This window comes from Cherax quadricarinatus, chromosome 47, assembly GCF_038502225.1.
Source record: "Cherax quadricarinatus isolate ZL_2023a chromosome 47, ASM3850222v1, whole genome shotgun sequence".
Lineage (NCBI taxonomy): Eukaryota > Metazoa > Arthropoda > Malacostraca > Decapoda > Parastacidae > Cherax > Cherax quadricarinatus.
In genome coordinates, this window is record NC_091338.1 from 7,631,612 (window position 1) to 7,647,296 (window position 15,685).

The following is a 15,685-nucleotide window of genomic DNA, read 5'->3' on the forward strand; positions in this document are numbered from 1 at the left end:
TTACCTTCTTAAGAAGGGTGGTACATACGTATACAATTATTATTCAGGTGTGGAATGGTAATAAATACTCTTAAAATTAACTAATTATATTAACCTTCTATAAAGACAGTGGAAGGTATGCATTGTCAGACTGGTATATACGTGTACCTCTGATATACCTTTGATGAGTTCAGAGAGTTTTTCTTACTCTCGAAGCCCTACCTTGGATCAGGCTAGTTTGTTGTTTGTCAGGTTAACCAGGCTGTTGTTTCTGGTTGTCCGCTGACCCACATATCCATCGCAGCCTAGTTAATCTGGCCCCTGGTGAAGAGACTAAGTTACGGCGAGCAAGCTGGAATACCAAACCTCAGGAATACCACGATGAGTGTCAGAGGTCCTCGACTCTTTAGCGCCCTCTCTCCGTGCATAAGAAGAATTACCAACAAACCTCTGGTTGTTTTCAGGAGAGAACTGGACAAGTTCCGGAAATCAGCTCCAGACCAGTCGTGCTGTGGTTCATACGTTGATCTGCGTGCGTCCATCACAAACAAACGTGATTGATAAGGTCTTGATCCACCAGGGGGTCTGGTCAGGGACTGAGCCGAGGGGGCGCTGACCCCAGAAGCGTCCTTCAGGCATCATTAATGGATAGTAGTGTATACAAAAGGTATATATATCTCAGCATATATGCATTTATAGTTCGCGTTAATTCCCATAATAGCGTTTAAAGTATTCTTGACTGGTGGTATACAGTTTACTCGACATTAAAACTCTGAAACAGATCTGTTACAAGACGACTCACACAGGATACACACAGGCGTATGCCTCTCTGAGTATTTACATATATGATTTATTTTAATACCTGGAATGGGAATTAAAGTATTCTTGACTGGTGGTATACAGTTTACTCGACATTATAACTCTGAAACAGATCTGTTACAAGACGACTCACACAGGATACACACAGGCGTATGCCTCTCTGAGTATTTACATATATGATTTATTTTAATACCTGGAATGGGAATTAAAGTATTCTTGACTGAGAGTAAATAGGTTACATATACTTTAAACCCAATTAACCAAGCAACCAAGATCCCCCATGTCGGCACTATGGTGGGGGAGTGGCATGGCAGTGTGTCAACATGCAGGTGACGGTATGGTTGCCGATGGCTCTTTAGTTGGCTATGGTAGTAGTGATCTCTGTCTCGCCGGACCTGGACTCGGTAGTCAGCAAGTACAAACTTTATTTCTTTGTGCAGTATGCAAAGTATAGTTTATAATAAGGTACTGTTAAGCACAAAAGAAAGCCACTGACATGCTGTGCATTTCGAGCAGTAAATTTATATACGTACAGGTATACAAAAGTACTTTTACCATACATAGTTTAACATACGTGTAAATTACATTAACATTTCAGTTAGGGTTTGAATGTGGATTGGAGAAATGTTCTTTTCACCTCTCTTAAATTCCAGAAATGTCCACACACACACACACACACACACACACACACACACACACACACACACACACACACACACACACACACACACACACACACACATCCGTCAAGTAACAATTCCGTCACGGGGATAAAGCTGTGATAAAAATAGCCAAAAATTGGAGAAATTCAATCCGTCGTGGAGGGAGCCACAGGCCGGCATCACGTCCCAAACAGAGAAACACGAGCCCCACACGGTGGACAGGGGGGAGGGGAAGGGGTAGGGAGGAGGAGGAGGTGGGGAGGGGCAGGGGAGAGGTGAGGAGGGGAAGGGGGAAGAGGTGGGGAGGAGGTGGGGAAGAGGTGGGATGGGTAGGGGAGGCATGTAAAGGGGGAGGAGTGGAAAGAGGGGGGAGGGGGAGGGAGATGGAGGTGGAGGAAGGAGGAAGTGGGGATAACGAAGAGTAGAAAGTAGAGAAACAGATGATGGAGGGCGAAGTAGAAGGGCAAGAGAGTAGGAAGGAGGACGATTGAGAAGTGGAGGCCAGGAATGTAGGACAGAAGTGGAAGGCCAGAAGAATCAAGATGGACGGAGAAGAACGAAGGAGGACGAAAGAAGAGAAAGAAGAGAAACAGAAAACCTACATATGAAGGAAGAGGAAAAGGGACACAAACACAAATAATCAACATGTAAAAACAATGCTACCCTATGTTTGGACGATAACAAACACAGGAACAACAGCGGCAAACACACAAACAAAATGTTGCTCTGAAGAAAAACCAAAAGGCTTACAGCGAACACAAATACTTTTAATCCGGGAGTCCATTCAAAGGCTCGGGGATGGAAGCGACTTTGGCAAAGATGTGGGAGCCCGTGTTCCACAAGGCTGGAACAGCGGTTCCTACAAGGTTAAACTCGCCTGACAAGAGAGTGAAGGTTGCTTGCTATTTGAGAACACTTCGCTAGCGTGTTTGTCTTCCTATTAACTGACGGAGTATCGAGCCTCCTCTACTTCTTGTACTAAATGATCAATACAAGTTTAGAACTTAATAATAATAATAATAATATAAAATAATAATGATTAATAATAATATTAGTACAATAATAAAATAATGATTTATAATAACAGTACAATAATACTAATACAATAGCAACAATAAAACAATACAATAGCAATAATAATAATAATAATAATAATAATAATAATAATAATAATAATAATTCGGATTGTTAACCTCACAAGGTTTTTTTTTTTTCATGGGGAAGCGTTAAGCCCGTAAGGGCCACACAGTGTGTTGGGGAATGGGAGGAAAACATGGAATTGATCCAATTCCCTGGATTCAGAGCTATGAGAGGTTAAGACAGAGAACCACTTACAAGCGCCTAAGTAAATGTTTAACCGGAAGTGTGAAGTCAAAGAAAATGTGGAGGAAGGAAAGACGTGAGAGGGAAAAAATGGTGTGGAAAGAAGAGGAAGAGAAAAAGACGAGGAAAGAAAGATGTTGCGAATGTAAGAAGGGAGATGAAAGGAAAAGTTGTGAAGAAAAATAACGAAGATGTGATGGGAAGACGGTATGAAGGAGAGAAGACGCCAAGAAAGGATGTGAAGAAGAGAAAGACGTGAAAGAAGGAAAAAAGATGCGAAGGAAAAAAAAAAGACAATGTAAAATGACAAAAAATATGAAGACACAGCGCCTTGAAAAACAGTGACCACGAGTACAAGCGAAACACACGTTGGCACACAAAGTCTCGAGAAAGACATTTCGCTCGGAGAGAACTTTGAATATCAAAATGGTATACAATACTGACAAGTTGGTAAGCAAGACACATAGGCAAAAGTTAGGCAACTTTATTCCGAAACGTTTCGCCTACACAGTAGGCTTCTTCAGTCGAGTACAGGAAGTAGGCAGGAGCAGTAGAGCTTTATTATGTCACCGTCTTGAGCGAAACGTTGTTTTAACAGAGGCTTATATAATCCAGCTCTTGAGAAGGCAACAAAAATTGAGACAACATAAGAAAAGAGGAACACTGAAACAGAGCCTATTGGCCCATACTGGACAGGTTCTTCTCAAATCCATCAAAATATATTTGCCCAACCCATTTTCAGTGGTACCCAGACAATAAGCTTTGATAACTCATAAGAACATAAGAATGGAGGAACACTGTAGAAGGCCTACTGGCCCATGTGCAAGTCTCACATCACGCCAGAGCATTAGCTTCGGGAAGCTGCCACCTGGATTTTGAGAGTTCTACTCGTGCAGCCCTGGCTAGGCTTCTTTGATGCTGGCCTGGTCAACCAGGCTGTTGCTGCTGGCGGCACCCTGGACCTCATGTCCACCACAGCCTGATTGCTCCGGCCGCTGTTCCGGCAGTGTTTCTGGTAGAAATAATGATGCAACAGATAAGGGAAAATAAAAGGGAGCAAATGAGGAATAAACTCGGTAAACCAGAATTATTTTTTACAATATCCTACGAAGGTAGGATCTAAAAGTTATCATATTCCCATTATTTAGTGGTGGAGGGGGAGTGGAGGAGGGGGAACGGTAGAGGGGGAGTGGTAGAGGGGGAGTGGTAGAGGAGGAGTGGTAGAGGGGGAGTGGTAGAGGGGGAGTGGTAGAGGGGGAGTGGTAGAGGGGGAGTGGTCGAGGCGGAGTGGTAGAGGGGGAGTGGTCGAGGGGGAGTGTTAGAGAGGGAGGGGTAGAGGGGGAGGGGTAGAGGGGGAGTGGTAGAGGGGGAGTGGTAGAGGGGGAGTGGTAGAGGGGAAGTGATGGAGGGGAAGTGATGGACGGGGAGTGGTGGAGGGGAAGTGATGGAGAGTGTGGAGGAGGGGGAAGCGAAACCATCAAGACAAAGTGGTAATCCCGGAACCTGATCTTAGAGTGTAAACCACACCAGTGTCCTTCCCCCCTTAGAATCCCCAATCCCCCCACGGTAAACTCGCCTCCCCACCCATGAGATCCCTAGCCCCCCATGATACCCCCGTCCCCTCCAGATACCCCCGTCCCCTCCAGATACCCCCATCCCCTCCAGATACCCCCAACCCCCCACAATACTTAATTAGCTTCATGATGTTCAGTTAGGTTGTTGCTGCAACAATGATCTTGCATTGTTTATGTATTTTTATAAAATTTAGTCTAAATTCCCTCTGCCTCGTTTTCTTTTCCCATATATATATTTTATTTTTATTTTATATTAATACATCGGCCGATTCCCACCAAGGCAGGGTGGCCCGTAAAAGAAAAACTTTCACCATCATTCACTCCTTCACTGTCTTGCCAGAGGCATGCTGACACTACAGTTATAAAACTGCAACATTAACAGAGTGCCGAAACTGTACTTTCCATCTCCAGGACTCAAGTCCGGCCTGCCTGTTTCTCTGAATCCCTTCATAAATGTTACTTTGCTCACACTCCAACAGATCGTTAAGTCCCAAAAACTATTCGTCTCCATTCATTCCTATCTAACACGCTCACACATGCCTGCTACACATCAAAGCCCCTTACACACAAAACCTCTTTTATCCTCTCTCTCCATTCTTTCCTAGGACGATCCCTACCCCTTCTTCTTTCCACTATACATTTATACACCCTTCAGGTCAGCCTGTTTTGGTCCAACATATCTATATGACCATACCCCCTCAACAACTCCTCCTTAGCCCTCTGAATAATACTTTTAGTAAATCCACACCTCCTAATTTCCACACTACGAATTCTCCACATATTTACACCACACATTGCTTTTAGACACATCTCCACTCCTAGCCTCCTCCTTGATGCAGCATTTACAACCCATGCTTCACACCCATATAAAAGTGTTGGTACCACTGTACTCTCATGCATGCCCCTCTTTGCCTCCATAGATAACGTTCTTTATCTTTACAGACACCTCAATGCACATCCCACTCTTTTTCCTCCAGAAATTCTATGGTTTAACCCGTCCTTCATAAACCTATCCGCTGAAAAGTCAACTCTCAAATATCTGAACATATTCACTTTTTCCATACTCCCTCCCTTCAATGTGATATTCAATTTTTATTTACTTAACTCGTTTGATACCCTCATCACCTTACTCTTATCTATGTTCACTTTCAACTTTCTACCTTTACACACCCTAACAAACTCGTCCACTAACCTTAGCAAGTTCTCTTTAGAATCTCCCAAAAGCACAGTATCATCAGCAAAAAGTAACTCTGTCAACTCCCATTTTGCATTTGATTTTCTCATAATTTAATTCCATCCCTCTCCCCAACACCTTAGCATTCACTTCTTGCATAATCCCATCTATAAATATGTTAAACAACAATGGTGACATTACATATCCCTGTCTAAGGACTGCTTTTACTGGGAAGTAATCCCCCTCTCTCATACACACCCTAATCTGAGCCTCACTATCCTCATAAAAGCTTTTTACAGCATTTAGTAACGTACTACCTATCCTGGAACAGGTCACCGTGAGTGTGAGTCGTTCAAGGTGAAAGTAACTCCGGAAATGCTTGAACATAATGTTTGAGGTTCCCAGTTCGATTGAACTCCTCGTGGAATACCTGTACATGTCTGTATCATCCTATTGAAGTCTCCCAGCGCAGGCTGGCCATAAAATCCCAATTTTCCACTATGATATATCAACAAAATTATAATTAAAGAGAGAGAGAGAAAATTTCCTTCATAATAACAGTTTATGATGCTGAAACTCCAAAAGTTTACAAGAAAAATGCGATAATTGTGGGTATTCCCTGGGCTGGTGAGAATGACCTTTACCGTTGTTGCTCAAAACAGTAACTCAGTTGAGGCGAAAGGGTACGATTTCATTCACTTAAAACACCTTCTTCGAAGACGTTTCGGACCTTGGACTTTGACCAGTTCCAAAACATATAACTGGAGTTGTCAGTTCCCAAGGACCGAAATGTCTTCAGTAAGTTATATAATAACGATTCATGAATAAAATACTTATTCAACACCTGAAAATTTTATTGCAGATATTTTCCTTCGTCTTCATTAAAACTCCCCCCATGTGAATGCATTAGCGTCCCTTTCCATCAAATTTTCGGCAGTCATTTGCCTTCTTACTACAGTCACTCAGCTGATTTCAAAAGTTTCCCTTCACACACGAGCCAAAGTTAGCGTTGTTAACGCAGCGTGTTATGATACCCAGCGTCCAGGCCGCCCCTCCGTGCGCTTTTAACCAGAGCTTTCACCGCTGTTAACTTTGTTAGAGTCTTCCCTCTGACTCCATCTTGAGTTTCGTTTACGCAAGTTGACCCGGTTAGTGCTGCTTGGTCGTGTTCATTATGCCGGTGAGAGGTTCTTGTTCCAAGTAACCTGAGTGACTCATATTTCCCCAGGCACTGTATAAGCCCTAAAGGTTTAACGATTTCATGTAATAATAATAATAACAATAACAACAATAATAATAATAATAATAATAATAATAATAATAATAATAATAATAATAATAATAATAATAATAATAACAATGGTGATGAGTTTAATATTTAGCTCCTGGATCATTCTTTTATGGGGTACCTGTGATCGGTTTCGAGAGTCCTACCTTCGAACCCTACCATGTGGTCAGATGTCATTTTGACTGCCTATTCAAACAGGTTGTTGCTTTCAGCGGCCTGCAGGCCTACACGTCCCACAATGTTTACCGTCTGTTTTCTGAAAAGTATCGTAGAGAGAGAGAGAGAGAGAGAGAGAGAGAGAGAGAGAGAGAGAGAGAGAGAGGCGCAATAAGCCACGGATTTGCATACAAACAAGGATAAGTGAATATGTACTCCCTAACTGATTCATTTGTTGTAACATAATTATCAAGAAACACATGCGATACAAACACATTATATTACACAGTTTCAAAATATCCCTACAGATGTATTTATCACAGCTCAGAAAAGTGAAAGATTTCGAAGCTTAAGAAAAGGCATAACACACACACACACACAAAAAAAAAAAAAAGTATTTTTTAAGATTTCGTCTCTAGGGTGAAATTTGCTTAAAATGTCTAATAAATACACAAACGACCTACGGTAATTTCCCCCACTAAAAGGTAAATTCCAGGTTCGATTTCCAGTCACAACAGTAAAAGTAAAGACCTAGGTGTTAGTCGACAACTGTGGGTCGCTCATCCTGTGGAAAGAATTGCAACAGAATCTTATCCTGGTCACAGATGATAATGTTTCAAAAATCTTCAGCTGCTCGTGCAAGATAAGTCAAACATCTAAATTACTGCCAGTGCCTGAACTCCTTTGAAATGTACTTCCTGGAACGTAGGCGAGAAAGATGTATCAATTATAGCCGTGAAAAATCTAGATAGACTGGTGCTAAATTTGCATACAGAAATTACTCCCAACCAGAGAAAAAGGTTTGGCAGGCGATGCAGAATACCCATATTTACTCTTATTGAGTTATTTCTGAGAACTCAGAAATAACTCGATAAGAGTAAATAGGCCAGGAATTTTTAACACTCTCCCTTCATATATAAAATTACCAACTGACCCCCAGTTCTCTTCAAGAGGACACTGGATAAGCTCCGTAAATCATTTCCTGATCAGCTGTGTTGATATGTTTATGTTGGATTGTGTGCGCTAGCACTAAAAAACATGGTTGATCAGGCTATCAACCAATAGGACTGAAACGCGGGAGCGGTGACCCCCGTATTCTTCTTTGGCTAACCTTCAGGTATTCACACACTGTAGCTAATGAAGATAATTAAAGATCAGATGTCAAGTCAGGGAGAAGGCTACTCCCCAACCGGGGTGAGGGGGCACTGACAACCGAAACACCCTCAAGGTATACACTGGTTTTAGAGCTGGGAATAATGCCTGTCACAATTACAAGACCACTATGGCAGAATTACGAAGGCGTTGGAAGAAAACCAAAACAAGTGCGATTATGGGGTGACTGCACACGAAGTGAGGGTTATAGGTAGGTAGATGGATTATTAGTTTTATGAAATATAAAATACACAGTCGTAGTAGACAGAACAAAATCCAGTTTAATCTCCAATTTATTTTTAAAAGTATTCTTGGTAGTTTTGTGCAGGTTACCGGCCCACCCATGAATCCTCTTGGCCCTCATTACTGTGTAAGATTCCATAGCTACTGACCTCGTAGTGGATTGCTTGACGATGTCCTCATCTGTCATCTCAGGCTGACGGATTACAGTACCTTATGTATGAAATCCATCCTGTATGATGGTATATGACGGATATACAAGTTACCCACAAAAACACTCCCTGATTTCAAACCGGTATAACATGTAACTTTATTGCAATAATCATTCACAGTTAGTAGCTTCAGATGCAGGATTTCATTCAGTTTCATGTGGTATAGGGTAGCATTAAAGACACTCAATGTGCGCCCCTCTGGTTGCTCGGCAAACATCGATGTGATAGCCCAGTTCGGTCCAGACGCTCTGCACCATATCTGGTGTTATCATGCGAATTGCTTCAGTGATCGAAATTTTCAGCTCCTCCAGGGTTGCAGGTAGTGGTGGTATGTAAACTGTGCTCTTCACGTACCTCCAAAGAAAGAAGTCACGAACAGTTAGCTCCAGTGACCTTGCAGGCCAGTTACATGTTATACCTGTTTGAAATCAGGGAATGTTTTCGTGAACACTGTGTATAGCTAGCTTTTGCTCCCACGATGTAAACATCATATAAATTAGAATATATACATTACCTTTATATCCTTCAGTTTTGAGAGTTTTTCTACTCCAGGAACCCGACCCTCAACCAGGCTTGCATGGTGCTTACCTGGTTAACCAGACTGTTACTGGTGGCGACCGCTGGTCCACATATCCATCTCAGCCTGGTTGATCTGGCACTTGGTAGAGATACTTGTCCAGTTTCCTCTTGAAGACTTCTACACTTGTCCCGCAACTGTTTTTGATATCTTATCGTAAGTTTTTGAATAGTCTGGGACCACAGATGTTGATACGATGTTCTCTTATTGTGCCCACGGCGCCCCAGCTTTTCACTGGATTTATTTTACACTCTTTTACTTCCAGTATATTGTTATGGCAGTGCGGATTTTTGGGACAAGACCCTCAGGTGCTTCCCACCTAACAGAACATTGCGAGTGTATTCAGTTTTTAGTTAAGAACTGTTGCGGTGGAAACCTGAGACCCAGAAGGCCACGAGTGTCTTTTTCTAGCTGTCTCACCACACGTCCACCGCCTCTACCGCCAAGCAGCCCAAGCACGGGGGTAGGATAGAGGATTAGGTATAGGAAGGGATGCATGGAGAGGACGGGAGATTAGAAGGTACAGGGAAGGAAGATCGGGAGGAATAGGGGGAGGGGGGATTAGAAGGTGCAGGAGAGGTAAGGGAGACTAGAGGGTACAGGAGAGGGAAAGGGGATTAGACGGTACAGAGGAGGAAAGGGGATGATAGGAAAATAAACAGCAGGGGATAGATTGGATGGTATAGGAAAAAGAGTGGGAATGAGGAATTGCAAGGGAGGGAAAAGCTGGCACAGTAGAACAGAAGAAAGGTGATGGGAAGAGAAGTATAACTCAGAGAAGAAAGCTGATGGATTTAAAAAAAAAATACTTTAATCTAGATACTTGGTCATGAACCGGGCCGCGGGGGGCGTTAACCCCCGGAACACCTTCTAGGTAGAGTCATTCAGTGATACTGACAATACAAAATAAAGACAACCATACACACGTAAAGAATCGCAATCTTAAACTATAACAGAAAAATAAAAACACATTCATACTAACTGCCCCGTTCAAGGCGAGATATATATTAGAGCTGGAAAAGATACCGAGATCATTTACTGCCCGCACTGAGCGGGCAGTAAATGTGTTAACGATAATTTACATCAGTTCTCTCCGGTAAACTCTCACTTCAGTAAGGCATTGAAGATATAGCCAAGTATTCAGAGTTGAGAAGCTACAGCAGCAAGACGCGTTGCGGTCTATTAAAGATAGAGTTATTGTTACTTGGAAATTACCATCTATCAAGATGGTAATTTCCAACACCAAAGGTAGAAGTGAGTCTGGGTATGGATGGTCACACGAAGTATAAGAAGTGACGGAAGGTAAATCACTCTCAGCGATTAGGGAGAAAGAGAAAAGGAGAAGGAAAAAGTGGAAGGATTGGAAAGGAAATGGGAGGAGAGGCAGGGAAGATATGAGGGCTAGAAAATATTCAGAGATCTTTTATGTTCGGAAAAAACAGTAAAGCATCTTTACTACTGCTGATGCCTTGAAGCACTCTGGCTGTACTCTGAGGAATGTAGATACGGGAGAGAGAGAGAGAGAGAGAGAGAGAGAGAGAGAGAGAGAGAGAGAGAGAGAGAGAGAGAGAGAGAGAGAGAGAGAGAGAGAGAGAGAGAGAGAGAGAGAGAGAGAGAGTGTAAATGGCCCTCTCTATGGAAAGAGGCAAATGTAGTCCCTGTTCACAAAAAGAAGAGCAGAGCAGAAATCAGCAACTACAGACCAGTGTCACTCCTGTCAATCACTGGTAAGATCCTTGAGACAATAATCTCAAGACAAATGGCAGAGTTTTTTGACTATCACTCGCTACTTTGTGATCGTCAATATGGCTTCAGGAAAGGTTACTCTGCTGCTGATCTGTTATTAAACCTCTCCACTAAGTGGCACCAGTCACTGGATGAATCCAAAGTCAGCTGTGTGGTAGCACTGGACATTGCTGGCGCTTTCGACCGGGTGTGGCACCAGGGCCTCTTAGCAAAACTTCAAGCACTGGGAATTGCAGGCTCTACGCTATGTCTCCTCGGTGATTACCTTCATTGTAGATCTCTAAGTGTAGTTCCCAATGGAACGGAATCAGCAAGACATCCTATTGGGGCAAGTGTTCCACAAGGAAGCGTGCTGGGACCATTGTTATGGAATGTCTACTTCAACGACCTTTTCATCTCATCCCAGAATCACATGCATATGCAGACGACTGTACACTGACATTCACTTATCCAAGAGAAGAAATGCCAGCTGCTCTAAGCTACATCAGTCACCAGCTGAGAGCTATATCAGCTTGGGGAAATAGATGGCAAGTAACATTTGCACTTGAGAAAACGCAAAAGATGATCGTCTCTAGGCACCATGATGGTAATGCTGGTGCAGTAGTAAGGATGAATGGGAGGGTGTTGGCACCTGGAGAAGAAGTTGATATCCTTGGGGTGAAATTTGACTCCAAACTAACCATGAAGAACCATGTTGTAAATCTTGCAAACAAGGCAGCCCGGAAGCTTACAGCACTTCGCCGTATCTCGCATCTACTTGACAGTAGGGGTTGCAAGATTCTGTACGAGGCACAAGTACGCTCACACCTTGAGTATGCTCCACTTTCTTGGTTTGCCTGCCCCCCCCCCCTCTCATCTGCGACTGCTTGACAGAGTAGAGAACAGAGCAAGACGTCTCATCTCTCGCCTGGACCCATCTTGGATAGATCTGTCATTTCAGCAGAGCCTTCAACATAGGAGGGATGTGGGTGGCCTTACTGTTAAGTACAAGGCCAATATTGTCAAAGTACCACACTTGGATCCACTTCGAGGACAGCGTGAAACAAGCTTTTATGCCACAAGACGGGCAGAAAGCAGCAACTTCACTCTGGCTGTACCCTTCTCCAGAACATCACTCCATCTGAGATCATATATACCCAGGATGACTCGAGTATGGAACACATTCGTACAGCATAATGATGTCAACGAGATAAAGTCAGTTGATCAAATGAAAATGCTGGCCCACAGATGGCTCCAATTTCATCCTGTTCCCTACTTGTATGTCTCATAACAATAAAAATGCTTTCAAATGAGCTGATGTAGGTAACAGCTCTTAGCTTGCCAATAAAGTTAGGAATCCTTAACCTGTAAATAGCTTCTCAATAAAGCTAGGGATCCTTAACCTTGTCAAACCCTGTGTAAAAAAAAGAGAGAGAGAGAGAGAGGGAGAGAGAGGGAGAGAGAGGGAGAGAGAGAGGGAGAGAGAGGATAGATCTATCATTTCAGCAGAGCCTTCAACATAGGAGGGATGTGGGTGGCCTTACTGTTATGTACAAGGCCAATATTGTCAAAGTACCACACTTGGATCCACTTCGAGGACAGCGTGAAACGAGCTTTTATGCCACAAGACGGGCAGAAAGCAGCAACTTCACTCTGGCTGTACCCTTCTCCAGAACATCACTTCATCTGAGAACATTTATCCCCAGGATGACTCGAGTATGGAACACATTCGTACAGTATTATAATATCAACGAGATAAAGTCAGTTGATCAGATGAAAATGCTGGCTCACAGATGGCTCCAACTTCATCTTGTTCCCTACTTGTATGTTTCTTAACACCAAAAATGCTTTCAAATGAGTTGATGTAGGTAACAGCTCTTAGCTTGTCAATAAAGTTAGGAATCCTTAACCTGTAAATAGCTTGTCAATATAGCTAGGGATCCTTAACCTTGTCAAACCCTGTGTAAAAAAAAAAAATTACTCTGTCGAATGCTCTCTGCAAATTTTATATTACTCATCTGTATGGTACTTATTCGTCCCAGATTTTTTTTTAAATCTAATTTAAGAATTCTAGTCAAATTTCTAGGCTTAGCATTTACTTGAGAAATTCATGTTCATTACCGGTTATTAAGTTTATCTTACATCTTTTATTTAAATATGATCAACATTCATTTAGCCAAAACTGATCTTAAACAAATGGGATAAGAGTTGAAGGAACATTTTATCTCCATATTTTTTTTTTTCAATATTGGGACATCATTTGACAATTTTCATTCGTTTGCATTCAGTCAATAATTTCTTAAGCATTATCGTTAGCGGTGACAAAATTACTGTCTGATTCGGCTATTATAAATACATTTTACAACCTGTTAAATGTTCACACCGTGTTCAGCTGTAGTATGAACATAGAGCTGGAAAAGTGTCGAGTGTTGTGGCATTTCTCTGTTGCCGTTTGACGTTCCTTAGTTGGTGAGAGTTGAAGGTCATAACGTTGCTATCACGTTTCTCCTCTTGATCTATTAGATGGATTCTTTTGGGGTTTTTAGCTTAGATCTTAAAGTGCAATTCTCCTTTGAAATTCATGTTTCTTATTCTTTTTTCATTCTCTCTCTCTAACACGTTTTTTTTTTTTTTTTTTTTTTTTTTTACAATTTGGACATGCTGATAATGAATCTGGCAATGATGTTGCCAACTGATAATAATATTTATGAAAGTAAAAGGTAAATTTTTCCTCGTTTCACATGCAATTTTAACACTTATGTACTTGTATTCTATGCACTTCTTATATTCGTAATTTTAATAATCATAATTCTAATTATAGATGTAAAGTTTTCACTATACTCTAATTTATATATAACGTTTAACGTTTTTAATGTAAACTGTTATTTAATTTATTTATACTCACCTTATTTTAACTCTTCAGACTCATTCTGTTATGTCCTAGACAAATAAAGTTTAGATTTAACCCCTAAAACTAACTTTTGTGATGCATACGAGACTTATTTAAGAATGTATGAGGATGACCACGAAAAATTCTTATCATCTCACGTCTGCTGCTGTGGTAGATATCCCTCAACGTTAGAAGGATGATTACTCTATAGTCAGAGGTGTATACCTTTCACAGGTCCTCGGGTTTTGGAAAGAGCTAACAAATCACCACAATGACTGCTATTTTTGCATGACAGACATTTCAACATTCAAACAGGGTAATGACACAAGAAATGTTGTTATCCAAATATGCCATCTATTTCGCCAGTACCACACAATAAAGATTTATCAATTTTTAGTCTAATTGCTTTAGACGGGTCTTTATAAGTCGAGGCTTCATCTTCTAGGAATAGGGTGATGATATTGTGTTTAATGGAGGTTGCTCAAGTAGCTCTCAATAAGAACTAGAAGACTAAATCAGAAACTTAAGATTTTCCAGATACAATAAAGAGGTTTCGATGCTTAGTCTCAAAGAACGGAATTTACTCGTTCTTACTGGAGTATTTGTTGGACCACAAATTAGGCGGATGTTAGCAACTACAGAATTCGAAGACCAAACGATACTGCTGAAAAACTTCCCAGGCAAACATTTTTTATAATACGTGAATTTCTGAGTAAGAAGAAAATGAAAACATCAAATTACTGATTGAGGATTTGTAAGAAGAAAATGAAAACTACCAAGAGCTGATTGAACTATAGAGCAGTATAGAAGACTAGGGTGCACATCATCATAGAAAAAGCACTATTTTCACCTGCATTTGGAATTATGTAGACCAATTTTGATCTAAAGAAGTTCCAGCTTATTAAGACGAGGCCAACTTCGCCCTATTAAATTGGGTCATCATTCAGGTCACTAGACTGTCTCTACTTACCTCGAATTAGTACGCTGGGTCATCAGGTTATCCTCACGACACATGTCACCTCATCACATTAAGAGAAAGACTGTACTCAGCGTCACACACGATGGCTGGACACATACCTGATGGCCAAAAAAAAAATAATCATATAAACTTTGAGGTATATACAAGGAAATGTAAAAAAGATACTTAAACTATGCTCCTTGTGCAAGCGCATATAATTACGAGTTCTTTATTGGTAGTGTGTGTGTGTGTGTGTGTGTGTGTGAGAGAGAGAGAGAGAGAGAGAGAGAGAGAGAGAGAGAGAGACCGTGGGTTCAAATCTTGGGGCAGAGCTAGACTAATAGTCACGTCGCTTTACAGCTGTTGCCCCTGTACGCCTAGCAGTGAACAGGTATCCAAAAGTTAATCAAATTTTGTGGATTGCATCCTGGGAATGGTACAAGATTGTGGGCCAAACCTTGAAATGAGCTGAGGTTGTCGAGCATCTCTTAAATGTAAAATAACGTTAAATAGGATAACATTTCCTAGCTGAGAGAGTGAGCCCAAGTAAGACAACAGCTTTAGTTATAAACTGAGTCGAGGAAGGCTAACAACTCTTAGCTTTCAATATAAAATGAAGACACTGAGCGTGTAAGAAAGAGAAGTGTTCAGCTAGTAGCCGACCTGACCAGAGAAGAGGATGGAGGAGGATGAGGAAGAAGACGGCGAGGGGAAGGATAAGAAGAAAGGGGGTGAAGAGATGAGGGGACAAAGGCGAAATGAAAAGAAGGTAAAGGGGGGAAATAGGAGTAGCCTTACACCATGGGTAGGGTTGCCTACTTAAGTGAGGGAGAGGCGAGCGCTCTTGGTGGGGTCCTGTGCTAATACGGTGTAAAACCTGGGCTTAAGAACGCTACAAAAACACGAGTTGCAGAGTCTATACAGGTTTTATGGTGATCCGCCGGGAGCTGCTGCCT

At 41.8% G+C, this 15,685-nt stretch overlaps 1 protein-coding gene and 1 long non-coding RNA gene across 2 annotated transcripts in view; both read right to left on the reverse strand.

The window, feature by feature from the left end:
* Positions 1 to 14,851, reverse strand: part of LOC138854044 (uncharacterized) — a 69,378-nt gene extending 54,527 nt beyond the window's left edge. The window contains exon 1 of the long non-coding RNA XR_011393225.1: positions 14,742 to 14,851. This is a non-coding gene — a long non-coding RNA (uncharacterized lncRNA). The remainder of the gene's footprint in view (positions 1 to 14,741) is intronic.
* LOC128696526 (uncharacterized) overlaps positions 1 to 15,685 on the reverse strand; it is a 623,432-nt gene that overhangs the window by 338,245 nt on the left and 269,502 nt on the right. The gene's annotated exons all lie outside the window — the stretch shown is intronic.